Source organism: Myotis davidii, unplaced genomic scaffold (assembly GCF_000327345.1).
Source record: "Myotis davidii unplaced genomic scaffold, ASM32734v1 scaffold93, whole genome shotgun sequence".
NCBI lineage: Eukaryota > Metazoa > Chordata > Mammalia > Chiroptera > Vespertilionidae > Myotis > Myotis davidii.
This window is the reverse complement of record NW_006292095.1, coordinates 8,930,615-8,941,384: the sequence shown is the minus strand read 5'-3', so window position 1 is coordinate 8,941,384 and position 10,770 is coordinate 8,930,615.

Sequence of the window (10,770 nt, the reverse complement as noted above, 5' to 3'; positions counted from 1 at the left end):
AAGAGGGTGTCTTTGTTTTGGAATCCTTCCATGAAATTTCTACCTTTTCCAGATGTAAAGGACTCCTCCTTTGCTATCTCATAGCACACCATAGTATTTTTCATCTAGCTCACAACTTCTGATTAACTGAAAGTCCTCCCCTAGGAGGTCATGTACTCTTGAGGGCATTGTTCTCTATGTACATCCAGTGCCCAGCTCAGTGCCTGGAAGATGGCAGATGCTGAATATCTAGAAAATAAATCACTGGCAACTAGAGTTCAGGATATTTACAGAGGCTGACAAGCATGTGAGGAATCTGGGTGATCACAGGCATTTTTAAAACCAACATCGAGAAAATGGTAGCCTGTCGGTCATCAAAACAAAGTTAGAAGCCTAAGAGAGGGGAAAGAAATTTGCTAAGACAATTAGAGGTCAGAGTCTAAGAGACGGAAGCCCCATGGTAGATTAGATTTTATAGTGAATACATGTCTACTTCATGTACCTTTCTCATTTGATTTTGACTTCCTCTCCATGGCTTAAAATTAGCCCTTCATATCTATTCTCCCTTTTCCCCTCCACTTCTTTGAAAGATCCTGGAAATAAAGCCTTTTAATTATTATTGTTCAACTAGATCAGTTTTATAAAGAAGTCTCACGATGCAGAATAAGGAAGATAGGTAATGCCATGTGTGAGAGCCACGTGACTATTGCATTTAAACCAACCTAAGTCCATAATCATTTGAAAAGGTACAAAGAAAACCTTGCATATAACAAGCATTCAAAAAAGTTTTTTAATGCACAGTTTGAGTAAAATATTAAACCAACATGCTCTAGAAGTCGGTGGAATATATAATTTGTCATTCCAGAGAGAATGGTAATTTGCAAGACTGAGTATTCAGTGATATTTCTGTATTTCTGGATGATTCTGTTTCACAGGTTAATGTAATATAACTAGATGCAAGGGAGAGAAAAAATAATCTACCTTTGACCATACAAGATTTCTTTTCCCAATAGTTTACCTAGTCTAGAAGTGCAGTCTTCCTGATCAATTAAAAAGAGATCTGTCAGATGGTCTATTTAAAAGTAAAGCTTTTATTGTGGTTGTTTATCTTAGTGAGTCTAAGACTGACCTCGAATTTAGTTACCCAAAGATTAAAATAATATAACCATGTACAGAGTAGTTAAGTTTTACTGGTTAATGTACAAGTTCAGAAATATGGTGACCTGCTAATGGAAATTTATGCAACTTTAAACTTCAGAAGAAAATGGATAGGAAACGCTTACAGAGACTTTTTTTTTTAATTTTAGTGCATTGGGGTATCACTGACAGTGAACTTATCACAGCTGCAACCCCTGATGAATTCTATGTTTGTCACACTTAGAACTAATCTCCTTTGCTGTCTATTTGGTGATGCCTGATGGAACCAGCATTGTGCACAGCATCATGGTAGCAGATACCGCATTGCTCCTGACATCATCAATTCTGCACCTGAAATGTACCAGGTTGATAAGGAGACATTGAAGTATGACTATCTCAGGAGCTTGGACATGGTTAAATTTATGAGGTCAGAACATCCCAGCTCCAAGACGAGGTTACTGGTTAATTTTCCTTATAAAATCAAGGTCCAAAATATTTTGAATAAGCCATTTAGATTATTATAACTCTTCCCTTTGAACTCACATCTTAAATATGTAAAAATATTGAGCTTTCCCATAATTTCCCAGCCAATAACCTGAATAAGGTGAAGACTTGAGAAGAGCAACTGGCCACTCTTTGGTCGTCATTTGGCCCTGCCGCTACTCAGACTTAAAGAAAATGTGAGGAGTAGAAACCTTCTGCTCTTTCTTGCCCATATTCATATACCCACATTCCATTCTGAAAGCTGGAAAGTATAGTGAAGCTCTCCCTAGACCCAGCCTACATTATGATACAAGAATAATATTGTGTAGCCCAGCTGGCATGGCTCAGTGGTTGAGCATTGACCTATGAACGAGGGGGTCACAGTTCAATTCCAGGTCAGGGCACAAGCCTGGGCTGCGGGCTTGATCCTTAGTGTGGGGTGTGCAGGGGGCAGCCGATCAGTGATTCTCATCATTGTTGTTTCTATCTCTCTCCCCCTCTCCTTTTTTCTCTCTGAAATCAATAAAAAATGTATATATTTTTTTAAAAAGAATAATATTGTGTAAAAAACATGAATTCTGAAACCAGCAAGGTCTGGGTTTGAGTCCTTCCTCTTATACTTGGGAAATTTGGGCAATTTAACATCCATAAGCCTTGGATTCACTGTGCGGCTTCAGCAAGAAAATTATTGTATGTGCCGGCTTTCATAAGGTACTTTGCCACATAGTGAGTGCTCAATAAATATTACATCTTTATTGGCGGTAAATTTCTTGTGTAGGAAAGCTAGCTTGTATGGCAATGAGAAGGGGATAGACAGTGTTCCCAAGCTTAGCAACCCAGCTAGCTTTGGTTGGTCCTGGCCTGCCTGTGGAGAACTCCACTGGGAAAGCTAGTTGAGGGAGGTTGTGTGGCATCAGAAAGCTGGGTTCCAGGTTCTGCCACCAAAATAGAGTGTCCTTTTGCTCACCCAGCTACACCAAAACACAGGAAGGCAAACTTACACAGAACTGAGTTAGCCCAGTAAAGCTGATGTTTCTTTTTCCCTGAGAAAACAATTTTACAAATTCAGAAATGGAAATGATAGTTCGCTCCATCCAATTAGCAGGAGCTAATTCAGATTTCAAGGTCATTGTGCACCGTGTACTCACTCCTCCACGTACCCAGTGCTTTGGCTTCACCCCCTCCCCCCCCCCCCCCCCCCCCCCCCCGCCACTCTGGTTTTGTAGCACAGTGTCCCCGTGCACATTGTAAACAATCACAATTTCCATTTTAGGATTTCATCTCCTGGCGATGTGCTGCAGTCCCTAGTTTTAGGGAATTGATGCTTGGCAAACAACTAAAGGTTTCACAGATTATGAAGGTCATGGCACAGTTTTCTCCTGCCTTATGGCTTAATTTAATTAGATCTCCTGTAATAGCTCAGCAGCAAAATTGTGCTGCAGAATGGGCTCCAATTTGCCCACAGGCAACCTCAAGAGCAGAGCTAATATGAGATATGCTGGATGACTCATCAGCTGGTGGAAAAGCAGTGAAAATTTTTTTTTCAACAGGATTGAGCAAGGTGACTAAGAAAGCTTCCCTGAGAATAGACATCTAGACACCTGGGAACTCTGCACCCACAAGATCATTTAAAAATATGCTTACAATGAAGTAATTAGCAAAACACTGTCTGACCTTGAAATTATTCTGGACCTTGAAGACCCTGATGGAAGTAACTAAACCCAGCCATCCGGGACTTTGATCAACTATGTCTGCCCCCAACAGAGCAGCAGGGACCTCAGTTAGCAGAAAGCTCCTCTAGGGCATGAGGCCCAAGCAGACAAGTCAGGAGACCAAGATGCTCTTTCTTATTCTGACAGATGCTGAGTTACCTCATGCTTTTACAAGGTTTCAGATGTGCGCAAGTTCTGATATTGATTATCCTTGTTGGGGACACTTGCTTCACAGATGTTGTTTTTCAAACATGAAGCAAACCGAGGCCCTGAAGTCACAGTATGTTTTGGCAGTTATGTTCAGGCTGCGTCGAAAGGCATCCCTGTGGGGATGCAGCTTTTCTCTGGTTCCATTTCACTTGCAGTCTTCAGAAGGAAAAGACTGAGAGATAACTGGTTGGGTGGGTGCCATGTGATGGAGGTTTTCTTTCAAAATGAAAATGAGGAGAGCTTTAGACAAGTGACAAATGACTTCCCAAGGGACTACATGTAACCAGTCATTCCACTTAAGGACAGGATTGCAAGCTAAGACGGTGACAGAGATGGCCTAGGAGACAAGGCTCACTGATGTGGTCATTTGGTACAGCCACATCCCGCTGGTCAGGGTTGGAGATGGAGCCACTCTGTTCCTGTTCACAGCCTCAGAACACCATCTGCCCACTAGATGTTTGAGAATCAATGTCCTGCAATCCCTTCCAGAATCGATCCTCCAAAAAGATACATTCAAACCTCACTCGTGTACACAAAGCTCATTCTTCCATTGAACAAACACTTACTGGGTATTTGTAATATGCATGATCCCTGGGAAAGAGCTGGTGATGCAAAGAAGATTAAAATACATCTCGTTTGAATACACCTAATTCTTCCAAGAGAGCACATTCTGGTTCTGGAGGCTAATTCATAAACAGCCACCATGTGACCGCTTGAGAAGGTTGTGCTTCTGTGACAAGAGAGGACGTGGGATCTTCCATCACGTGTTCACTGCCAACTCTGCCACATAGGTGCTATGTGAACTCTGGCATGTTAATAAGACTCCTGGAGCCTTGATTATTTACTTATAAGAGTTGAAAGCTCTGAAAAGGATATTGTTGGGGTAACTAATATATGTATGAGAGCATCTAATATGCATCTGGCACCAAGCAGCAGCTCAGTAATAGTCGCAATGGGAATTTAAAGGTGCTGTGATAATGACATCACAAAGTGCTATGACAGCACAGGAAAGAGAACTACTCTCAGGGGCTCATAATGTAGCGAGGGTTTAGAAGAGTTGTTGCTCACCCAACAGAGAACTGGGTAAAGATTGCTGCAAATTAATTTTCATGAGAAAATGCCCAGAGAAGTGAATGAGCAGGATCTTTTTGGTAGGCAGAGTGGAGGTGGCTTCAAATGTAAGGCTAGCTGGGACTAAATTTTGGAATAAGGTCATTGTGGAGGCAATTAAGGAAGTGACAAGTTCAGAAATGGAATTTATAAAATTAATTCTGGAAACCAGGCACTAAGGCAGTGGAGTAGAGAGAGACAGAAAGAAAGAATTTAGGACCTGAAGGTAATGTATGTGAGTTATGATTATCAGGATCTAATCTGGACTAGTGGCAAGGAAGATGGAGACTAGGAAATGTATGTCTGTGGAGGGGAATGTAGGAGGTGGAGGGAAAAAGGCTTGATGACCAAACAGAAATGGGGTGGGAGGTGGGAGAGAATCCAAGGTTGTCATTGAGTGTGAGCTTTGAAAAGGTTGCCAACATCTGTTCTGAGAGGTTTGATGGAGCACTCTTCACACTAATAGAGGTCCAAGAGGCAGGGCCTGGGACAAGTCCGGCACTCTATTCATCAGAGTAGTCAGGTCTGAGTGTAGCTGTGGACTATGAGTGCTGTGGATATCCTCACTCAATCTTCCCAATAATATTTTGAGGTAGATATTATCATTCATACTACAGATAAGAAAACAGAAGCTCAGTGATGTTAATCTTCTGTAAGGCCATCCAACCAGCAAACGCTGGAGTTGGAAATCAACCAAGATCTGCCTCATGCCAAAGCCCCTGCTCTTAACCACTTCCCTCTATCTGTTCCTCTTACGGAGATGCCTACCTCTAAGATTTTACTGAAAAGCCACTTCAGAGTGTCACCCACCTTAAACAAAGACAACCCCTCTCCACAATAACAGATTGTTTTGCTTGGTTTAACAATTGAGAGAAAATTCTGACTGAAGCTACCTCTTCCACTTTCAAGTTTTTTATTATAGAAGCAACATTTGACTAAGCCAGGCATGAAACTCACCCCCTTCCCATATCTACATTCATTCATTCATTCATTCATCACTCACTCACTCACTCACTCACCCACAACCTATTGGTAGTATCATACCAATGCTCTTTGTTCTCTGGTCCTGTGTTAGCTGTTTGAAAATGTCCGGGATACCTTTGGAAGCTCTCCTGATTCTATTCTTTATGTTACCACCTTCCATGGGAAAAGTCTACCTGCTTTGGCATGTTGACAGTTTATAAAGGAATAAGTGTGTCTCTCTCACTTCTGGAATTGCTGAAAATGCTACAGATCATTTTTTATCATTTGAGGACCTATGTTGGGATCTGCCTCATCAGTCTTTCAGAAATTTAAGGTTTTAGTGTCAATTAGTAATTATAAAGAGTGGTAAACTTTCCATGTCAGGGAGGATTGGGCTGGCCTACCAGTGGGTTAATATGCCTCAGTTGTGGCTGTTTCATTATGGAATACAGTAATTTGCAAAATGAGTGCTGGCCAGTGCTGGTCACCCAGATATTCAAGCCTGCTTTAAAAATGAGACATGCATGCCTGTTTTGAAAATGAGGGGATCTTATCTCAATGGGAGTGTAGCACAGAAAGCATATTGTGTGGCTATCAAAATACAGTTACTACTCCAGGTAACAGGGTAAGCCTGATGACTGAATAAAAATACCAGGCCTCAAGGTTGAGGGTCAGATGGTCAACTTGATATTCCTTCTCTACAAACAGTGTGCCTTCTTCTACAAAGATTAGATCACTGCTTTTGCTTTAGTTTCCAGATGATCAACTGTAGCATGCACCACATCATATTAGACTTACTTTCATGGCTGACTTCCAACTAGTTTCAAGCTATTAGGAATTAAGTTGGGTTCACCTTTACCCCTAATGCTTAGCTCAGCACCTGGAACTTAGAAGGTCCTTGATAAATATTGTTCAGAGTTACAGCGTTAGGCATAACTGTAGACAGGGACAATTTCTTGACAGAAGAAAGTAATTTAGTTCACTCAAGATTCTTCTCTGCACTAGTCTTGCCCAAGATAAATAGCAAAAGAAATATGTTGTTTAGAGGAGGGCAGGAGAGTGGTTGGTTTATAAATGAAGATGGATCATGATATTATAATGTGGTTCTTATACTGTGTGTGTTACATGCCACTGAGTCAGCTCCAACTGCTGGGGACCCTATGAATGACTGATATCCACAATGTCCTGCTCAGATCCTATAGACCAGTGGTTCTCCTCCTTCCTAATGTAGTGACCCTTTAATACAGTTCATCATGTTGTGGTGACTCCCAATAATAAAATTATTTTCGTTGCTACTTCATAACTGTAATTTTGCTACTGTTATGCATCATAATGTAAATATCTGATATGCAGGATGTATTTAGGTGACCCCTGTGAAAGGGTTGTTCGACCCCCAAAGGGGTCGTGACCCACAGGTTGAGAACCACTGATCTAGACTCATGCCTATTATTATTTCATAAAGGCCAGGGTCCATAACATCCAAAATGGCCAAAGGGATGACCAAATGCCAGGCTGCACATGCAGCAGGCTCAGGTGGGCAGGGATTGGCGAGTGGGCTGAACTGCTGACCTCTCTGAGCCCTTGCCTCTCTCTCTCTCCGGGCCTCGCTAGCAGCTGCACCTCTCTCTCTCTTCCAGAGGTCAGCAGTTCAGCCCGCTCACCAGCAAGCAGCCTGGGGTGGCTGCTGATCAGCCCCGCCTCTCTGATCAAGTCTGGAGATAGACCAGGAGATGCACCTAAGGTGGAGCTGAGGAGGGGTTTTAAGGGCAACAGCTGTTTAGTGTAAGGTATAAGAAAGTGGTTCAATTTATTAATAACGGGTTTAACAGTATAGTGCATATGGCTGGCTATCAGTCCAGATATAGGTTATATGTATTTTTGTCTGCCAAAAGCATCTCCTCCTGCAGAAAAAGGCTCCCCCCCTAATTTAAGCAATGCTATCCTATATAATCTATCTATACTAATAAAAGGGTAATATGCTAATTAGACTGGGTTGACTGGCCATCTTCCGAAACATCTGACTTCCTTCCGGACAAAACCATGGTGGTAGGGGCCAAGGCAGAGGCAGTTATGTATTTTTGTCTGCCAAAAGCATCTCCTCCTGCAGAAAAAGGCTCCCCCCCTAATTTAAGCAATGCTATCCTATATAATCTATCTATACTAATAAAAGGGTAATATGCTAATTAGACTGGGTTGACTGGCCATCTTCCGAAACATCTGACTTCCTTCCGGACAAAACCATGGTGGTAGGGGCCAAGGCAGAGGCAGTTAGGGGTGATCAGGCTGGCAGGGGAGGGCAGTTGGAGGTGAAATCAGGCCTGCAGGGGAGAGCAGTTGGGGGTGACCAGGAAAGGCAGTCAGAGGCAGTTAGGGGCAATCAGACAGGCAGAGAGGTTAGGGGCAATCAGACAGGCGAGGGCAGTTGGAGGTGAAATCAGGGCAGGCAGAGGCAGTTAGGGGCAATCAGGCAGGCAAGCAGGTGAGCAGTTAGGAGCCAGTGGTCTCAGATTGCAAGAGGGATGTCTGATTGGAGAGGGTGCAGGCTGGGCTGAGGGGAACCCCCACCCCCCACCCCCCGCACAAATTTTGTGCACCAGGCCACTAGTTTTTACAAAAGAAAAAATTCTCAGTAAAGAAAGAATAGAAAAAGGAATGTGTGGTGCCTTCAATTAATGTAATGGGTATCTCAATTTAGCTATCAGAGTCAGTCATGCCTGGGCCTGTCTGTTGAACTGGTGGGAGCAGCTGCCAGAAACTTGTTTGCATATGGATTGAGAGTCCCCTTGGGAGAGTTCTCATTCTGAAGAAAGAAGTTGCCTGGCAACAAGAGTTTGACCCTTGGAGACAGCTTTATCCAACAGAGGAACAAGGAAGCCTGAGTACAGTGCGGTGCCTGTCATCCAGCTCATTCTTCCAGCCAGATGACGTGAATCTATGCCCAAGTGCCGGGAAGAGTGGGGAGTCTAAACATACAAAGGTGGGGGGAAATGAGTGCTTTATTAGTATCCTTTTTAAACATTGGAGTACAATTCAAGGCTTTAGGATTCATCTGATAGACTAAAACTTAAATGGAAGAGAAAAAATTTCCCATTTCTCATTAAAAAAAAATGTTTTGGTATGGGGATGTCCTCAAAGTATTCATTACAGTGCATAGTAGAGCAGCAACAGTACAAGGGGGACACTTTAATGTCCAGTGAAGCATCAGGAATCAATGTCTATAGGATGTGGTACTATCCAGATGATACTCATGGAGATATATCTGCACTTGAAATGTAGCAGCAGAGGGATAAAGTGGACCTCAACAGAGGGCTGATGGGAAATTGTTGCAGCCAATGAACCAGTGGTACCAGGGACAAATGGTGGTGCCTGTGAGGAGCTGTCAAGATTCTAGCATAATTGACTGGACTTAACAAGATCATGAATCTCTAGCCCAGGATGTTACAGAGCCAACATCCCATGGCTGTGCTTGAAAAATCATTGCTAGCTGCATTTTCTTTTCTAAGTTGACTTTTTATTCAATGTGATACTCTTTTTAAATAAGTTCTTTGGCAAACTGAGGAATACTGAATTAATTCAAATATTTTGTTTATATTTATTTTTCTTAATTTAGCTCCCATGGGGAATTATGTTCACTTATAAGAATACAAACAAATGCAAGCAAGATAAAACAAATTAAGAATAATCAAAACATTTGAAACATATTTAATCCTCCTCTATTTAAATTTTAAATTGAGATTTCAACTGTAGCCATAGTGTCAATTTATGCACATTTTTGTTCCATAGCTTCCAAGCTCTTTTGTTATTCAGTACAGTGTTTATCCTCACCTCCACTATCCAGAGAGTAAAGCATTATGATCTTAACATAGGAGACAGATATGCTCATGCTCAGAGAGGGCAAATGACTTCTCTAAATTGTACCAAGAATCCATATTTTTCTTGTGTTTTTTTTTCCTTCTTTTACCTGATTGTATAACACTGAGGAAGTGGTTCTCTGTAGCACAGTGAAGCACATCCCTTACACCCAGTGTAACCAATAATTGCAATGGATAAATCTCTGCCAGGGCCAGTACGGGCACCGATACATGCCCAAAGCAAATACCAGCAACTGGCTACATTGACTGTGCATGCTTATCAAGTGAGGAGAAATTAATAATAAAAAAGTCAACAAAATATCATTTTCAGCTCTTTTATATTTAATATTTTAAAATATTTTTCAAGTTTTATGTAATAGGAGACATTTTTTAAACAAGAAAACAATTCTAGTTATAAGACAAGTAAGTTCTGGAGATTTAATGTACAGCAAGGTCAGTATAGTTAATAATACTGCATTAAAAACCTGAAAGTTGCTAAGAAAATAAATTTTAAATGTTCTCACCACACACACAAAAATGGTAACTATGTGAGGTGATGGATGTATTAACTAACCTTATTGTGGTAATCATTTCACAATATACAGGGTGTCCCCCCAAAAATGTATACACACTTTAACAGCTTATACTTCAATTGATGTTTCTTTTCAGATTTAACCCATTGGAATTAATGATTATTCAAAGTGTGTATACCTTTTTGGGACTCCCTGTATACGTATATCAAATCATTCCATTCTATATCTTAAACTTATACAATGTTTTATGTCAATTATATCTGAAATAAAGCCAAAGAGGAAAAACTGACCATTGGGCCATGGCTTCAAATTTTGCTTAGAAAAAAAAAACATGCTTACAAGACATACATATGTGACTTGCCTAGAATTTACCTGTGAAACCAATCCAGAAATGAAGGTAAAGGAAATAATAAGCAACTCTTAGGTAAAGTTTTGACACATAGAAAATTTAACTTGAAGACCTCAACATCCCTTTCCTTCTTATTCTACTTCTCATGCTTCCTTACTTAGTTTTTCTGGAAGCTCTTCCTTAATAAATCAGTGCACCTTAATCTTTGGCACAATGTCTGCTTCTGGAACAATACAACTATAAGCAAATGATAGATAACTTGGAGACATTCAAAGAGGCAGCAGAAATCATTCCCACTTCTTATTGCTATTCCTGCATTGGTGCCTCATGGCCAAAATATGAATGAGTGAGTGAGTGAGTAAGTGAGTGAGTGAGTGAATGAGTGAAGCCAGCTAGGGGGGTGGCTATTCAAGGCTGTGAAGACTCTGTCCAAGAAAAATGCC